The 19,932-nt window shown below is 38.5% G+C and overlaps 1 protein-coding gene across 9 annotated transcripts in view; it reads left to right on the top strand.

Annotated features, from left to right (window-relative positions):
* The window catches only part of FHIT (fragile histidine triad diadenosine triphosphatase), a 1,502,083-nt gene that overhangs the window by 67,663 nt on the left and 1,414,488 nt on the right, over window positions 1-19,932 (top strand). For 4 of the 9 annotated variants that reach the window (XM_063805998.1, XM_063805997.1, XM_054682040.1 and 1 more), the window contains one exon: window positions 541-657. The exons of the other annotated variants lie outside the window; for them this stretch is intronic. The gene's annotated coding sequence lies outside the window, so the exon portion shown is untranslated. The remainder of the gene's footprint in view (window positions 1-540; window positions 658-19,932) is intronic. 9 annotated transcript variants of the gene reach the window in all.

Here is a 19,932-nt window from a genome sequence, read left to right as displayed (position 1 = left end):
GGAAAAAAGTCTGTTTATACTTGAACTGAGAATTGAGGGATCACAAAAATGAAGATTGGATGCCATGCTAGAAATCACCAGTTGTGTTTTCTCATTTCCCTTAGAGCCACAGATTGATTTTTCAATACAACTGTGTCAGTAGGGAAATGTGCTGTTCTTTCTAGAGTTCTTAGATTCACTCCTAAGTATGTGAATGTGTCTAACTGCCTTTTGAGGAAATGTGAGATCCCTTGTTTAAACACAGGGTGTTCATTAGAGTGGATTCTGAGGTCTAGAGGCCACCTCTTGAAGTCACTGCCTCTCACCTTCTCTCATGACTCTACATTTAGATGATTGTAGATGGAGAAGGGCACTTCTCCGCTTGTGTGTTCTTGGACAGATTATTCCACGGAGAGATGTGTGGAATCACAATAGATGTGCGCTAGCTCAGAGGGTTGGGAACTTGCCCTGGCACTTAGAATGCATGCTGGCCCTTCTGGTTCAGGATGATTCCCCTGCAAAATAGTTGATCTTTTTCCTTGCTGGCATATTTGTTCACAGACATCCGCAGAAGCTGTTCTGGAAAACTTTCTGACCCTGAAGCACCTCAAAAATTTTGATCGCGTTCTCCTTGCTGTGAGTCATCCCACACTGGAGCTCTGGAGGACTCTCTAGCAGGTCAGCTTTGGTTGGCTTCAGCCTCCCCATCTCAAGGAAGTCAGTGCAGTTTTCCTCCCTGTGTCTTATTTAATATATGTCTGTATCTTCTGGCTGTCTTGGAATGGGGGTCTAAGGGGCCATTCAGTTTGACACCAGAGGCACTGTCTGTGTATAGCCAGTCATAATGAATAACTGTAAACATGAGTAGATGCCTGCCCAAAGGGGATGTTGGCCGAGAGGTGTGTGAATCTGCTTGCAGGGGCAACAGCTGAAATGTCAGAGTAGTTTACTATCTCCTGGGTAGAGACACTGGGGGAATATTCTCTGTCTGAAAAATATTATAGGCATCAGGTCCCAGATTTCTCTTCCTGTGGCTGCACGTGCTCATCTTTCTGATTTAGAAACGAGGGAAGCTCTGTCAGTATTACAAGTACAGGAGATTCAGACTGAGAAAGAAGTAAAAAATGGAGGGCCCTTCAAAATGGAAATGAATTGTGGTCATCATCAACCCAGGATACATTTGAGAAGGAGCATTTATGAACAACAGTTGCCCATGATGCTTTGCCCATTAATGCCACTGAGACCTGCTAACCTGCTCCATTTTCTTTGTAAACATGAAAAACCCTGATGCTGGCAAACAGGGAAGTCATGAGGACAGCAGAATGAAAGCATGTGGTGTGACATTGTGGACCATTATTCCATTGATATTTATCATGGCATTGTGATCTGGTCCAAAAATGTAGCTGGCTTTTTGGCTTTTGATGTACTACAGTCACTTTTCTTGAAATCTCTCATTTAATCTTTATCACAATTCATGGGGCAGATATTGTTCTTCAATATTTAACAAGTAAGGGAACAGATGTTCAGAGAGGTTAGGTAAGTTGACCAAGATTGCACAGTTTGTAACAAGGAGGCATTTTAAGAGAGAGAGTGCAGCAAATCTTTTGATCAGGCAAGGGGAGAAGAACCTGTCATTTCTCTGAAAAGGCAGTAGGATGCTAATGGATTTGTGCTGTGTTCCCTGATAACTTTAGATGAGGTTGGGATAATTTGAGGATATACCTTAGGTAAGCAGGTGCTTCTTTCTGCAAAGCTGATCTGTATTCATTCATTCATTCATTCATTCATTCACTTGTGGTTGATTCATTCAGAGTCACTTACTCGCTTTTTCTATAAATTGGGCACTTGTTTTGGTGAGAGCTAGGTGTTAAGAGCAATAGAAAGATGATGAGAGAATTGAGAATCTGATTGGAGAGAAGGATACCCAGAGAGAGCTAGAACATAACGGCACTCTGTGGCAAGTATGGCAAGAAGCAACAGAATTCAGGAGCATGTTCCAGGAGTCCTTGGAGTGACCTGTACGTACTGTGTCTCCCCACATTGGGAATCCCAGTTAGTATTCCAGAAATCTGTATCTCAGCACAGGGACTGGCATTTGTTTTGCACTGTCAGCCACAATGAAGAGACCTATTAACAGCATGTGATTTCTTTGTGATGGATAATTTGTGAGCTCAGATGCGGATGTCTAAAAGAGATGGTGCATAGAAGTAGGAGGGCCTTCAAATCAAACAGTACAGAGGACTTCCTCTATGACACATTCAGGGACAGCCCCAGATATAAATAATCATGAAGTGGGCTACTGTCTGCTCTTTTGTACCCTTACTTCTCATAGCTTGTGACATCCAACCCCACCCCCCACACCCCCTATCCTGAATACATGCTCCTTCAGGTTCTCAGGGCCCTGCCTACCTCTTTTGGTGGTCCCTCAACCTTTAATCTCATTAATAGGACAGGATGGAGGGGTGTTGAGAATTCTATCATTCATTTACTCTCTAGTATGAATTTAAACCAGTTTGTTACAGTATTCCATGTGGTACATGAGATGAGATGAATGAATACATTTTTGGTTAGTCACATGAAATCTTTTCAGTTTCCTTCTATTTATGGCAAGTGATACTGGCTATATACAATATGTATACCAGTGACGTTGGATATTTACAGTGGGGATATAAAATTGTCTTCTTCAAAAAGTTAATTTAGACTGGCAAGATTGAGTTGATTTAAAGAGAAATGTTGTATTAATATAGAACACTGGCTCATAGATATTATACAAATCATGAAAGGAGTATGTAAATAACTGAACTTTTGGAACAATTGTGTCATTTTATCTGGTTATGTAGGCATTTCATACTTTAACCGTGGAATACAATGTTTTGTATCCTAATAAAAGAATTTAATTGATCAAGGTGGGGAGAGCATCTCTGAAATCCTCTTCAGAGATGGCCACCTGCCCATCAAGACTGTGATTCACCCATGTTACCCATGACTCATACCACACCAAGCTTTCTCTTTCAGCTAATGGTTACACTTCAGAGAAAGTTATTTCCCCTTCAGAGTATCCAATTTCACATGACTAGGGAGCATGTAGCCCCAGGATCCTTTCTCATTAAATGCTTATGTTGGCATGGACTGATTCTGGTTAGAGTATTTAAACCAGACTTGGTATGTCCAGTAGCCAGAAAGAATAGTAACAATCATCTAACCATACACTTATAGAACAGAAATGTAATAGAATAAATAGAATATTTATTTCATGTATGAAAAATAATACTAGAATCTATTCCTGAACCATTTTTTCTAAGGGATAGGAAAAATTGTCAAAACAAAGAGAGATTTTTCTCTGAGAATAGTAATTAGGCTAGGAAAGAGACATGTTACTGCAATTATAAGTGGGCCCTATGTGGCAAGATTCAGGGGCTTGCTAGCATTAGATGACTTGGACTACATGGTAGATTTTTTTGGTCTTTGGGTCTGTCTTTAGGCAGAGCCAGGAGAGGGAACCCAGGGAATATAAGAGCAGCCTGTGATGCTGGAATTAAATGAAACTTGTTAGTATTCTGGACATGACAGGCCAGGTGACATCCTGGGCTCTCTTCAGCCCTGTGATTCTGGATGACTGTTTTTTTCCCCACCAGTTCCATAATATATTTGTTTGTGTGCTTCCTTCAAGTACCAGAAGGAACACCCATTCTTAAAGGTCTGTTGTATTGTCTTTTCCTAAATACAGTGGAGGGATATTACTACCCAAAGTTAATTTTTCATCCTTCTTGTAGATACAAATATTGATGTTTTCACAGTATATATTTGTATATTTATTTGCTATAGCCTCTTGATTGTTGATAATCAAGAGACAGGAAAAATATAATGTTACTATTATTGCCGTTATTGGTCATTACTTGGCTGGGATTTTATCCAGTTTGAGAGCTAAATTCTTCTTTCCGTTGACAAAGAGCAATTAATTGCCTTCAGATAATTTAGGCTTCTCATGTCCCCAGTATGTGATTTGTCAAGCTAAGAATATTACTTTAACTTCAGTATGTTTACTTTCCTTGTATTTGGTATGAGTGAGGGAAAATAATCCAAACATTTGAATTCCTTGTCTTTATTTTTTAGTTGAAAAAGCAACGGAGATAAATGTACTTGAAATGCATATACTTAATAAAAATATTAAATTGATAATTTAAAGGAACTCAGGCCTAAAATGATAACTATCATTAACTGTGCCCCACTCCACATAAAGATTGACTGGTAAAGCAAATCATTAAGCAGTTCCCATGCTCTTTCTATAATTTGGCTAGGTGCTGGGCATATACATATATATCTGTTAACATCAATGATAAGGTCCCTCCCCCATAGTTCTTGTCTAGCTTTAAATAAAAGCAGGGCAATTAAATCAATTAATACTTTGCTTGGTACTTTTTTGTGACTGAATCAACTTATTTTTTGAGGTAGCATCAGTTTTGTTCAGACAGCTGCACAAACATAACCTCGGTATTTAGTCTTGGAAGACATGCAAAATACATTTCAAGTCTATGCTTCCTAAACACAAAACTGGAGAAGAGAGACTGAGTTGGAACCCCCATGGTCTTCACATTTCTCATTCATGGAAACTGAAAACAAAACTAGGTCTAACCTACTATTATTTAATTTATCGTTGAGAGGGAAGAAAGGAAAATCTACTTAGCATATTATCTTCTGACTTCCTATAAAGTGAAATAAACCTAATCAGTACTGGTGTTTCTAAAAACGTATCAAGTGTTTACATTTTAAACGCAATTGTTAATGAGCTGTTATTATGAAAGTTCACCACATTGCTCTAAATCACTTGCTGAGCCAGCCATCAGAGGCTTACATCCCAGCAAACATTTTCTGGAATTTGCAGGGCACAATTATGATTGACTACAGATCTTCTCACACTTTCATTACAAGAATTAATATAGTGAATCGCTATATAAATTGATGCCGTGAGGGAAAGGCAGGCTAAGAGGTTTTAACAAGACTGTCAGTAGCTCAATAGTTTGTAAAGTCAAACTTCTCAGTGTTTTCAGAGTGCCCACCCTCTTTCTCAGTGTATCTTTTCTTCTTGGTCTAGTTAGCAAACTGAAAGGGAGAGAATGGTTGTTTTATGTCAATTTTCTATAGAAGCATAACATGCTATAGGATTTGTATACTTGTAAATCCAAGTTGTACATCTTGATGAATTTTCCCAAAGTCATCATGCCTAAGGAACCAGCATCTAGAATAAGAGGTAGAACATGACACTCTCATGCCATCTTCCACTCACTACCATGCTTGCTTCCGCTGAGGCTGTCACTATCTTGACTCATCTGCGATTGGTTTTACCATGTTTTTGAATTTGTGTGTGTTTTGGGGTGGTTTTTTTTTTTTTTTTTTGAGATAAGGTCTTGCTCTGTCACCCAGACTGGAGTGCAGTGGCACAATTATAGCTCACAGCAGCCTTGACTTTCTGGGCTCAGGTGATCCTCCCGTCTTAGCCTCCCAAGTAGCTAGGGCCACAGGTATGCACCACCATACCTGGATAATTTCATTTTTTATAAGAGACAGAGTCTCATTATGTTGCCCAGGCTGGTCTTGAACCCCTGCCTCAAGCAATCCTCTCACCTTAGTCACCAAAGTGTTGGGATTACAGATGTGAGTCACTGTGCCTGGACTAATTTTATATAATAAATAGGATCATACGGTATGGGCTTCTTTGTGTGTGGCATATTTTGCTCAACATTGTTTGTGAAATTCGGAATGATCTTGTGTTTAAGAAATAATGTAGGCTTGGCTGGGCATGGTGGCTCATGCCTGTAATCCCAGCACTTCGGGAGGCCGAGGTGGGCAGATAACGAGGTTAGGGGATCAAGACCATTCTGGCCAACATGGTGAAACCCCGTCTCTACTAAAAATACAAAAATTAGCCAGGCATGGTGGCACACGTCTGTAGTCCCAGCTACTTGGGAGGCTGAGACAGGAGAATTGCTTGAACAAGGAGGCAGAGGCTGCAGTGAGCCAAGATCGCACTGCTGCATTTCATCCTGGGCAACAGAGTGAGACTCTGTCTCAAAAAAAAAAAAAAAAGAAAAAGAAAAAGAAATAATGTAGGCTTGTGGATGTCAAACAAAATCACATGGTGGACAAATACTTTGGAAACTTTATAGTGCCTTGCAAATCTAGCCATGGCATGGCTGACTGAGTAATCTGGGGTGTTTTCATGTTGGGGAAAAAATTGGTGTCACTGAATTATTACTGACTGTCAGTCACACCATTTGTTTATGCAAATTTGACAGTGATTTACACCAGATAACTCATTTATATCCTAATAGATAAAATGGTAAGATTTTCAGATACTAGGGTTCCAAAGGTCATCTTAGAAATGTACTCCCTGTGGTTTATTCTTGTACAGGTTAGTGGACAATTTCTTATAATTGACTAATTAAATGGAGGCTAGAGTATATTTGAACCTAAGGCTATATCTTAATGTTTCTACCTTTTTCTATTTAATTGCATTAACTGTGTGAATAACCTATAATTACAACGTTTTTTTCTTCAGTGTCACACTATACATAAAATTTGGCTTACAGGCCAGACTACATACTAGATTACTATCTTCTGGAAGGCCACATACGTAATGGTTTTCTTGAAAATAACACCTCTTATCCCCAGTGCCCACCACCTCACCCCGTCAAATCCAAACCAACCATCTTCTCAGCGACGCAATGCAGAGGTTAAGAACATGAGATGGCCTCTGTTGGGTGTGCAAGCGGATTCTTTAGCCTTGATAAGCCTCCCTTCCACCTCTGAAAATGAGGGTGAGAGTAGCACCTCTCATCAAGGTTGTTGGGAGTCCAGTAATGGTTTCATTCAACAGAATGAAACCCAGTGCCTGGCACAATCTAAACACTCAGTAACTGCCGGTTACTATTATTATTATAATTCCCTTTTATAATTACCCCTCTTAACACATAGGGATTTCATGATTAACGTTAAGCAGGTGGTCCTAAGAAGAATTCTTTCTTAAACTTTAAATCAAAACAAAACTTCCTTTGCCATCCTTCAAGTGGCACAGACTCATTTAAACACCATCCAGACCAATGGGATGCATCACTGATAGATTTTTAATTTTTATTTTTACAGAAGAAAAAAAACCCCAGAAAGTGGTGGTATTTTAATGCTGGAGCAAACCTGGTATCATTTTTTAATGTCTATCTGATGACAATCTGGTTATTAGGTTGTCAGAATTTTTTGACAAAATGTAGTGTTGGACTACCTAATTACATTGCTTCAGAGTCCAGTGGGGCTGCTGATCTGTTTTCTAATAATTTTTGGCCGGGGTTGTTTTGTTAAAGGCAAACGTATCAGTCATGTGAGATAGGTTTGCTTTTTATGTTTACTAGTCTAAACATGAAAAATCCATTTAGGCCTGCTATTGTGGAGAGCAGTAATAATACACCATTCTTCTCAGAACCCAGATGTCCCATTCATCTGAAAGTTTTAAGTCACTGGGGAGAAATGTCAGAGAGCCAAAAGTTCTGCAGGTTCTATTTTATTTTATATTTTGGTATTGGAAAATACATAATGAAATCAGCATTCTTAAAAATATACATTTAAAGTAACTTTTTACTACCCTCTCCCCAACCTTTATTTTTTATTTTTAAAGATCAGGAGTTTTTTTATAGATTGAAAACTTGCGCGGTGGAGAGTATAAACTAAGAAGTATTTTTACATGTCTTCCCTTGTATCAGGCAGACTCAGGTTTAGTGGAGTTGGAAGCTCATACAATTTGGGAGGTCCTCTTTAAGAAAAAGGAAAAGATTATGAATACAAAATTAGATGCAAAGGTGAGTATTTATTTCAAAATGATTCAGTTAAATGATTTGGTTCTCTTTCTTTTTTTTTTTTGAGACGGAGTCTTGCTCTGTCGCCCAGGCTGAAGTGCAGGGGCGCAACTCGGCTCACTGCAAGCTCCGCCTCCCAGGTTCACACCATTCTCCTGCCTCAGCCTCCCAAGTAGCTGGGACTACAGGCGCCCGCCACCATGCCTGGCTAATTTATTTTGTATTTTTAGTAGAGACGGGGTTTCACCGTGTTAGCCAGGATGGTCTCGATCTCCTGACCTCGTGATCCGCCCGCCTCGGCCTCCCAAAGTTCTGGGGTTACAGGCGTGAGCCACCGCGCCCGGCCGGTTCCCTTTCTTTCAAGATCTCTTTGCCACAAATACTTACAGAGAAATGCCTCTTCATGTTTCCTCCCAGCTAGAACACGGACTCCCAAGCACTCTTGGCACTCCGAGGGCCCATGCAACAGGGACCCTGAAGTTTAAACTTCATCAGCATCATGTCAGTTCTTCTCTGTCTCTTTGAATATGCTGCTGAATCAGTGAGAATATAACTGGTTAGATGGCATCTGGAAAGCTGGAGAAGACGTTTAGTTGGAATTAGCTGTGAAATTGAGTTTCAGGTTAACCTCGAGGTGGATATTGCAAATTCTTAAGTGAATTGGGAGAATAAAAAAAGCTTTATAAAGTATAAAGCTTTAAAAATGGTTATCAAAAAGTAGAATAATTCCAGGATACATAACTTCTCTGCATAAGTTGTTGCAGTGAAAGATTCATTAGAAAAATGTAACAATAAAAAGAAGAGGTATTGATGTTTTCCAGAAAGCTGTATTTCTTGAGGTGTTTAATTTTTTGTATGTCTCACACAGCAAGTTTCCTGGTGGCAGAACAACATCTAGCCTTGACATGTGGTGTAAATCTTTATGCTCTCTTCGGAATAAAATGATTGCAGCACTTTTCTACTATCAGTGGGGCATGAATTGCTGATATGTTATTTGATGGATCCAAGCATATCAGTTGTCTTTGTCACCAAGAGCCTCGATGGCTCAAACTCTGGAGATAGTTATTCGAGGAAGAGTTTCAGTACTTGGCCATGGGATGTCCCACAGCCCAGAGAAACCTGAAACTCACGTCAGCCCTTCGATTCTGTATGTTCATCACTTATCTATTTACTTATTGCCACTTTGTTGAATGCTCTGAGATACTAATGTTTGTCAATTACGATTTGCTTATGCAAAGATGAGAAAAGATCTTGGCTACTGCTTTATCTGTCTACTTCCAAGGCATGTCAAAAGCCCACTAGTTTTGGAACTTAGATTAGTTATCCATTGTCTTAAGCTGTTTGTGCTGCTGTAGCAAAATATCACAGACTTGGTCATTTGTAAACCACAGAAATTTGTCACAGTTCTGGAGGCTGAGAAGTCCAAGATCAATGCACCAGTAGGACTGGTGTCTGTTGAGGGCTGCTCTCTAATTCCAAGATGGTGCTTTGTTGCTGCATCCTCTGGAGGGAAGTACACCATGTCCTCACATGGCAGGAGGGACACATGGGCAAGAGAGTACTCCTTTTGACCTCAAGCCCTTTTATAAGGGTGCTAATCCCAGTCATGAGAGCCTCGCCCTCATGACTTAATCGCTACCCAAGGGCCACATCTCCCAATACTGTTGCACTGGGGCTTAAGTTTCAACAATTTAATTAATTATTAATTAATTAAATTTAAGTTTGGAAGGGACACCATCATTCAAACCATAGCACCTATGTTGTAAGGTCAAGCTGAGTTGGTAGTATATGTCATGTGTTCACTATTTAATGAAGACTTTCCTAGAGCTCAGTCTGGTGACTTTGATGGGGGAGGTGGTCAAGCTGGCATCTGGGTGGAAGATGGATGTTGAAAGTGGCAGAAATGGACAAAGGGATTTTAGGAGAGTTTGTGGTGGCTCGGGAGTATATTTTACCCATCTGGTATTTCTTCAGGAGAGAATACAGGTTTAAATTACTTGAACTACTGTTAATTATTTTTGGTTGCTTATTTTTGTTGTTTTTTTGTTATTGTTTTTTAAATGTGTGCTTTGTGTGACAGACTGTGAGGTATTTATATGCATTTCTGCTTTTTTTTCCCTTCTGCCACAATAAGAGCAGTAAACCTTACCTTTGTCACGTTCTTTATTCTTTTCTTAACCTTTCGTGAGGGTTTCATAGAAGTCCTGTTAGGATCCAGGTCTTCTCTTCATTTAATAGATGAGGAAATGCAAACATAGGAAGATGTGCTTTGTGGTTTCCTCGAGATCATTGCATGCCATTCACCATGACTGGAACCCAGCTGACTGACTCCCATCTCTAAAGTTCTAGAAAGGCTGATGAATAGGACAGTTTGGATAATGGTACCCTCACAAGTATCCCATTGCAAGTATGTGTTGCATAGAATTGCATGATGACATCTTAATTGCCCATTTAATTTATGTAGCTACAACATTTCCAAGGCATTTGAAATATCAGAATAGCCTGAGAAATGTGTACAAATAATCTGCTGAAATTAATAAGTGGAAAAGAGTTAAAGATATACTACTGTCTTAACAACAATTGAAGACACAGATTGGCCTGGCTATAGCATGTGAAAAATACCTTTCTTACAGAAAATACATGCTGAATCAAGCATTTTCATTTGGAAGTTAATCAACAGTTGGGCTATAAATATGGAATCATGAGTTCCCCCCGCCCAGAGTAAACTCTGAATAGATCAAATTTGCCAACGCAGATGAACCATACAGATTTTGAAATCCTTTCCTGATGCTTTATATTTAATGACATGCCTATTTATTTAGAAATTTAAAATGATTATGCTTACTCACATAAATTATATCTGTAATTAAATGTCTCTTTCCTCAGCATTGCAGTGTAATTGTTTTATCATGGTGGTTCTTGGTTTTGAGACTCTGTAAGAATCGTCAGTTGTTGCATTTACTTTAGACCGTAAGCAATGGATGCAGATTTTATATGTAGTGCAAGATCTTGAGTTTCCTAATCAGTTTTTATGTTACTTAAGCAGAATAGAAAGCATAGCCATATGTAAAAACTGAGTCCATGTACTATAGGGGGAAGATGTATGTTGGTACCTTTCTAACACCTGCAGTTTCCATTATCCCTCTTCTGCACCCAGCCTTTAGTGGTGGGATCCTCCCACACTCCCCTTAATATGAGTATCATGGGGTCCTTACATAAGTTCCCAATTACTGCAGGTCAAGATTCAATCAAAAGAGTTCTTTTTTCAATTGCAGTTCACTTAAATAAAGTAATCTCACATTCAAAGTCCAGAGTACTGCAGAGGGCATAGAGTGATAACAAACAGGATGACAAGTTAGAAGGGACATGCTGGCTGGGATGACTCAGTAGGTACTGGGCTTTAAGCAAAGAGTAGTGAAGATTGGATATTCAGACTGCTGTTAAGATGTGTGTATAAAGCTACTTCTCCTTAATCTGGCTGGGTGCCCAAACCTCCTGCTAAAAGAGTCACTTTTAAGTGTTAAATTTATCCCTCAATTTTCTTTTTTATAACCTAACAGTCTCTTTAGGTTCTCACAAAGTAGAGTGGTAGGAAATTTGTATTTTTTTCTATGAAACTTTCTTCCGCTGAAAGCTTGTTGGAAAATGAGAAATATGTTTTGCAAATAACCCCCAGAGTTTTGATGGACTGTATATGTATATTCTGTGAAATACAGTGAAATGCTATCCTTCAGAGATACCTCACAGTTCATACCACCAAAGACATCGAAAGCATTCTAACAATAATAAATACCACAGGTCTTTAGAAACAACACACACACATACAATGAGGTTATTTTTAGTTCTTAGGCAAGCACAGTGACTGTCAAATAAATTATCCAGCACATTTTGGAGTGATAGATTAGTAAATTGTCGAATCTCCAAAATATAGCTGTTTGAGTTTTTTAAAAAGAGATTTTTTTTTTCTTTTCAGCAGCTCCAATGAGAAAATAACAAAAAGAGAAATGTTCATGGTTCCACACACGAAAGATGACAGGATGGATTATGAACTTCTAGGTTACATCTAGCTGCACATGTATTTTATTTGGTCTGTAAACTGTTTTTAAAAAATTAAAATATTAACATTTTTAAATCAAGGTATTTAAAATAAATTTAGCAGCTTCTGACATCCCTGGGAAGACATGGCAACATCTGGCCCTGTCTCCTCCATGGTAGTATTTCCTTGGAGCAGAATAGTTGCTGCCCTGTTTCATTGCAGGTGGAGGGGTAAAGGCTCACTTTGTTTTGGCTAGGCCTGCTTTACTCGTTTAGGATACCTGCCTGCCCCTGCTGGCCGTTCTGACCCCTGACTAAGGAAAACCACAATAACCTTCTGCAAATGTGTTCACAGCTGAGACAGGAAGAGGCTTAGTTTGTGTTGCAGAGAGAACTGGCATCAGTGGGGGCTCTCAGGGGTTGTGTGGGGGCAGTGAGGAGCATTCTAGGCACGTGGATTTAAGCTCCAGTGTCAGTGAATTTTAGACACAACTTCTCAGATCTGTAACTCACAGAAAGTGTTTGGACATAGTCACATAACCATCTATGAGGGAAAATGAAGAAGGGATTCCTTTATTATCTTAGTAACTGTATTTTATCTACTTTTTAGGAATTCTTCAATGCTTAGATTAAAATATTGTTTTAATTGGATAATACTATCACATAATTCAAAAGATGTTAAAAGATGCACAGTGGGATGTCAGTCTCCTTCCATTTCTGTCCCTCGTGCCTCAGCTCCCCTCTGGGCAGTAACCATTGTGTGTCTTTCTTGTGTGTCATTCCAGAGATGTTCTATGCATATACACACTTATGTCCTTTTCCTTACATGAATAATAAGTCATTACATATGCTGTGCTGCCCTTGCATTTTTCCCCTTGCATATTTTAAGCTAAGTTTACATTAGAGATCACTGCATCTTGGTACATGAAAAATGACCTTGTTATTTTTGATGTCTTTATATATGCTCTTGCATAGTTGTATCATGGTTTATTTAACCATTACTGTATTGAGTACATATACTATATATATAATTGAGATTGTTTTCTGTCTTCCAGTGATAAAATTCTATGTATTCACAATTTTCTTCTTTCTGCACCCTCTCCTTTTTCCCCATGACTTTGATTTTGCTCACAAAACAAAATGATTGACATGAAACTTTAGGTCCACCCCTAGGCAAAAAATGCAGCAACTTTGGTCACAACAAAATTTCTTTTCCCCCCTCCATCTCTATCAGCAAAACCACTACGTTTAGTTTCATAAAAAAGAGATGAATAAGGGAATATGCTAAAAATTCTGGCAGTAGTTATGTTTTCACACACTTCTGGATCCATGGTTTTCAAACTTTCATGTACATAAGAATTTTCTGGGGATCTTGGTACAATGTAGATTCAGCAGGTGGGGCCCGAGGGTCTGCATTTATAACAAGTGCCAGGTGATGCCCAGATTGCTGGGTTGGGCCACCACACTTTGAGTAAAAAGACTTGTGGAAATTTGTTGCCATTTCATTTTAATGTAGTGAGTGGTGATGTTTAGATTTCACAAATACCCATAATCATCCTGTTTCACAGGCTGGGAGTAGTGAGATTGGTGGCCAATAGTGGTGTCTTTTGCTTACATGAAAGTTGAATAAATAGTGTATGTTTAGTTTCTGTTTCAGTGTATTTTATAAAATCCTTGATTTAGGTGTATGATGCACTTTAGTTGGTATATTTTCAAATTAATATTTTAGTCTATAAATTAAGATTATAGAGATAATGAAAGAGCATCTGCATAACAAAAGGAACTATCAGCAGACTAAACAGACAACCTACAGAATGGGAGAACATTTTTGCGAACTATGCATTTGACAGAAGTCTAATATCCAGCATCTATAAGGAACTTAACAAACTTACAAGAAAAAAATGAACCCCATAAAAAAGTGGGCAAAGGACTTGAATAGACATTTTTCAAAAGAAGACATACATGCGGCCAACAATCGTGTGCAAAAAAGCTCAACATCACTGATCATTAGAGAAATGCATATCAACACCGCAATGAGATACCATCTCACACCAGTCAGAATGGCTACTATTAATAAGCTAAAAAAGTAACAGACGCTAGTGAGGTTGTGGAGAAAAAAGAATGTTTATACACCTTTGGTGGGAGTGTAAATTAGTTCAACCATTATGGAAGATAGTGTAGTGATTCCTCAAAGACCTAAAGACAGAAATATCATTTGGTCCAGTAATCTGATAATCCCATTGGTATTTTTTGGGTATATAATACCAATGGGATTTTTTTGTGTATCTAATACCAGTGGGATTATGGAAAAATCTTGGCTATATACCTGAAGGAGTATAAATCATTGTATTATAAACACACATGCATGCGTATGTTCATTGCAACACTATTCACAATAGCAAAGACATGGAATCAACCTAAATGCCCATCAATGATAGACTGGGTAAAGAAAAGGTGGTACATATACACCATTAAATACTATGCAGCCAAAAAAAGAACAAGATCATGTCGTTTGCAGGAACACGGATGGAGATGGAGGCCATTATCCTTAGCAAACTAACACAGAAACAGAAAACCAAATGCTGCATATTCTCATTTATAAGTGGGAGCAAAATGATGAGAACACATGGACACATAGAGGGGAACTACACACACTAGGGCCTATTGGAGGGTGGGAGAGAGGAGGGAGAGGATCAGGAAAAATAACTAATGGGTACTAGGCTTAACATGTGGGTAATGAAATAATCTGTACAACAAACCCTCATGACACGTTTACCTCTGTAACAAGCCTGCATATGTACCCCTGAACTTAAAGGTTAAAAAAAAGTTTACAGAGATAGAAATAACTTTAACTTCTCATTTTATTTGTTTTCTTTAAAGAGATTATTTACATATAGATTCATATGGGAATAAAATTTAATTGCAAAGTAAAACCAAGGTAGGTTGACCAGGTTGTGGTGACTTAATTATCTCTTTTCACTAGATTGTAAATTCCTTGAGGACAAGAATTATTGAATTGAATTGTCCTTTTATAAATTTGCTATTACCTATGACTAAGATTTTCTCCTCGCCCAAACTTTAATTATACTCCTCTGAGCCCTTTTCTCAACTAGCGACCTTGGCCCCAGACCTCATTCCTGTATTTGATCTTTCTAGCCTGGCTTTAGCAATAATCTTTTTAAGTGATAGCTGATCACCGTGATGTCTAATCAAGTTTCTCACCCCACCCTTGATGTCTAAGTCATTGGCCTGCCTTTAGCAAGAATCCTGTTAGGAATTAATTTAGCAAGAATTCCCTTACTCCTCTTAGTAGTTTTCTACCCACTGAACCCCTTATCTGCTCTAACACTGGCTATAAATCCCTGGCTATCTATCTTTGTTGTATCTGGAGTTGAACCTGATCTTTCCCGCCTGTTGCAATACTGCTATTGCAATAGTCCTTAATAAAGTCTTCCTTACCATTTTAACACGTCAGAATAATTTTTGTTTAACATTTGTTTCTTGCCCCTCTGCACAATTTTTGTCTTGTATCATTTTAAAAGCAATAAAAGGGAACAAAGAAGTTCACTTCTCATCACATTTCATTTTTCTATATGATTTAAACTAATTTAATATTACTTCCAACTAAATTCATATTAAAGGTGAATATCACTCAAAATTTAAAGTTTTTAAAGATAGATTTTGAAATAAATCTGAATTCTTACTAACCTTTTGGGTCGTTAAAATATAATTTTCAGTAAAAGGTAAAGTTATGACTCATATAGGTATAAAAATGAACACATGCTGAAGATTTTATTTTACTTATATGATTTGAGAGAACCAGGCAGATGTTATAACTGGCTCAAAGGAAAAGTCAAAATGGCACAAATTTATATGGACTAAAAGAGTGTTAAGATGAGTTGCAAATTGAGATAAAACTGTTTTTTCCACAGTAGGAAGTCAATTAAAATCACAAGCTGTAAGACAATTTATATGTATCTATCAGTTATCTACAACTTACGAAGTGGTGCAAAATAGCTCAAAGACATTGTACAAAGCTAGAGTCAGACAGCTGGAAAGAGTGTGTTTATAGATGATGTGTAGGTTTTCGTTGAAATGTAATAATTTTTTTCCTTCAAGGTGGAGGCCATCTTTGACTTAGGTGTACGCCCCAAGTATTGACTTAGAATTTACCTTTGAAAAGTACAAAATAACCCACTAATTGGGGATGACCACACACAAGTAAATGGCAAAGACATAGAGATCAATGTATGTGTGCTACAAAACATGGGAAAAACTAGGGACATTTTATAACACATAGCTTCTGGCTTTCAACCTTGTAGCCTGAAGACTGAAAAGAAAAAGAAATACCTTTCCCTGTACTGGCAAATTTGAGCTTCATGGTGTGAGTTAACTATCCGCCCAGATCAGGCTGTTTGTAAGAATTCATTTTCATAATTGAGCATACGCACTTGAACCAGAAAATATTTAGAGAAGACAATACAGTGGGAAATCAACAAAAACAGCTTGAAACCGTGCCTTGAACTAAATTCGCATTGTTCAGAAACCAAGTTGAGGCAGTGAATGCAGGAGTGGAGACATTGTGTGGCCTCCATTCTGAGAGTGCTGGTGGGAACGCAGCATTGCTCAAGTTAAGACGTGATAAATCCCTGTCACAAGGTTGACTTAGGTCTTCCTCACTGGGACACAGGGCCAGAAAAATGAAACCTTCAGGTAAAATTGAGAAAGTTGTGCCTCAGGCAACTGCTATTAGGTTAAATTCTTTCAGGTGCATTTTATAGCCATTCTTTGCATGCTTTTGTCACTCATTTTTGAAGTCACATTTCTGAGAGTGTTTGTTACTTTTATTTCTATGGATCCTTTTCTCTACCTCAGGGGTTAGCAAACTTTTTTTGTAAAGGGCCAGATGTAAGTATTTTAGGCCTTGGGACCCTACTGATTCTTTCACAACTGCTCAACACCATCTTGCAGTTTGAAAGCAGCCCTAGACAGTAGGTAAATGTGGCTGTGTACCAATGACATTTTATTTATTGGTATGGAAATCTGAGTTTTATAAAACTTTCATGTGTCATGAAACATAATTCTTTTGAATTTTTTCAGTGCTTTTAAAATGTAAAAATCATTCTTAATTTGTGGTGGTATCAAGAGGCTGCTGTCCAAATCTGGCCCCGTGGGCTGTGGTGTGCCAACTCTTGCTTTATAGAATGGATGGGATACAGTTGCTGGATATAGATCAGATTTTTATGTTGTGGTTTTGTCACTTACCAGCTGAGAGATCTTGGACAAATAAGCTCACCTCACTGAAATTGGGTTTCCTTTGTTGTAAAATGTGGATGATCCCTAAATACAGAGTTGTTTTATGGACTAAATAAATTATGCCAAAACTCTGTGCTTGGGCCTCCAAAAACATTGAATAACTGTTTTCTTTCTCCCTGTTCCTTTCCACCTCTTGGTACCTTCTTTTCTTTTCTTTTTGTTTCCTTTCCTGTCCTGTCCTTTCTTTTCCTTTTCTTTTATTCTCTTTTCTCTTTTCTTTTATTTCTTTTTTTTTTTTTTTTTTGAGACACAGTTTCACTCTGCTGCCCAGGCTGGAGTGCAGTGGTGCAGTCTCAGCTCACTGCAACCTCTGCCTCCCAGGTTCAAGTGATTCTCCTGCCTCAGCCTTCCAAGTATCTGGGACTACAGGCACATGCCCAACTAATTTTTGTATTTTTAGTAGAGATGGAGTTTTGCCATGTTGGCCAGGCTGGTCTCGAACTCCTGATCTCAATTGATCTGCCCGCCTCAGCCTACCTAAGTGTTGGGATTACAGGCATGAGCCACAGCACCCAGCCCCATATTTCTTTTAACGTCTGTATATGCAAGTTTTTGGCAGTAGCTGTTTCATTTTGTTATTAATTGAATTTTTATAAATGGCATCCAACTTTTATATTTATATTAAATATAGTATATATTTAATAGGGATATAAATATAAAATGTATTTGTATTAGGAAAGTGCTCAAGAAAAATCCTGTATCGAATTCTCATGTTAAAGTAGATAATCCGTTTCTAAATCACCCATTCTGTCAACTCATATTTCCACTTACCGGATTTTCACATTAGATTTTCTGTGTCAAGATATGCTTGTTTGTGTTTTTATCTGAAGAGTGAGAAGTGGACCTTGGACCACCCTGTCTGGAGTCATTCCCTGGGCTTCTCCAGCCCCTGAAGAATATGTGAGTGACTACTTCATCATTTACCTGTTGAGGCTTTGCAATGGCACTTACTCTAACCTGTGGCTATTTTCTTTTATTTGTTGATTTTTTTATTGCCAGACTCCCTCACACTTCCAGGATGGAAAGCACCACACCTGTCTTACTTAAGACACCACACCTGTGTGCCCAGTGCCTCACATAGTGCCTAGCAATGAGTAGGTGCTTTATGAACACTCAGTGCTAGAATGAATGGACAACATTTATGAAAGTGACTGTATTTTGGAAGCAGGAAAGACGGTCTGCAGTTTTCTGTGTTACAAGTGGATATTTGGAAAGTTGGTTTTTAGAAAGATTGGTGTTGAACAGATTTGAGTTAATCTTGAACTGTGTGTATTAAAAATCAAACAAACATACAGCAGAAGGGACCAATTATTGCTAATAAGGAAGGTGTTAAAAAATACAGCCTGCTTCTGTAAATGTGAGGTTTGTAAGTAGAGACAATAAGAAGAACCACATTCCAGGATCCAAGAAGAACTCTAAAGAATGTCAGTTCTATTTTACTCTACAGTGTGTCTGGTGAGTGTTTGTTTCCTTGGCAAGGTGGTATAATGAAAACAGAAGTATAGACAAGGAGGAGTAGAGAAGAAAGCACTAGGTTTGGAATCAAAATACCTGGATTCAAGTCTGGCTCTTCAGATGACTGTGAGGACTGGCAATGTGACTTTGGGCAAGTCCACTAACTTCTCTGAATTAAATAACTACTCTCAGGTTGTTTGTGAAGATCAGATAGCATGTGTGCTAAGTGCTTGTGTAACCTCTTAAATTCTGTACCTATCTGAGTTAGTATATTTTAGTATAAATGACTGACAAAAAACGGTGGCATCAGCTAGAAGACAGTAATGGTGCACAAATTTGGATTCCTCCTGCCCAATTCCTATGCACGCTTTGCTGATGTATGAGGCAAAAGGACAACAGTTTCTTCCAACCCTGGGTTCCAGGCCTTAAGAATCTAGACAAGGTGATGGTAATGGTGATGATGCTGCTGCTGCTGCTGCTACTGACATGAATGATAAATTCAATAGCAGCTATTATTTCATTAGTATCCATTCTTTGTCAACCAATTTTCTCTCTCTTCTTCTTTCTTTCTCTCTCTTTTTTTTTTTTCCCAGAGTCTCACTCTTGTCACCCAGGCTGGAGTGCAATGGCTCGATCTCGGCTCACTGCAACCTCTGCCTCCTGGGTTCAAGAGATTCTCCTGCCTCAGTCTCCCGAGTAGCTGGTATTACAGGCATGCGCCACCAGACCTGGCTAATTTTTGTATTTTTAGTAGAGACAGAGATTCACCATGTTGGCCAGGCTGGTCTTGAACTGCTGACCTTGGGTGATCTGTCCGCCTCAGCCTCCCAAAGTGCTGGGATTACAGGTATGAGCCACTGTGCCCAGCCTGTCAGTCAATTTTCTAGGCAATTTATAGACATTACTCAAAATTTTTTGAACAGGCAAAAAACAAGTAACTCTATTAAAAGATGGGCAAAAGACATGAACAGACACTTCTCAAAAGAAGACATAAAGTGGCCAACAAACATATGAGAAAATGCTCATCATCACTAATCATCAGAGAAATGCAAATCAAAACCGCAGTGAGATACCATCTCACACTGTCAGAATGGCTATTATTAAAAAGTCTAAAAACAACACATGTTGGTGAGGCTGTGGGGAAAAAGGATGCTTATACACTGTTGTTGAGAATGTAAATTAGGTCAGCCACTGTGGAAAGCAGTTTGGAGATTTCTCAAAGAACTTAAAACAGGACGACTATTCAACCTAGCAATCATATTACTGAGGATATATCCAAAAGAAAACAAATCATTTTATCAAAAAG

The sequence above is a fragment of the Pan troglodytes genome, chromosome 2 (assembly GCF_028858775.2).
Source record: "Pan troglodytes isolate AG18354 chromosome 2, NHGRI_mPanTro3-v2.0_pri, whole genome shotgun sequence".
NCBI classification, from domain to species: domain Eukaryota; kingdom Metazoa; phylum Chordata; class Mammalia; order Primates; family Hominidae; genus Pan; species Pan troglodytes.
This window is presented reverse-complemented; position numbering and strand designations above follow the sequence as displayed.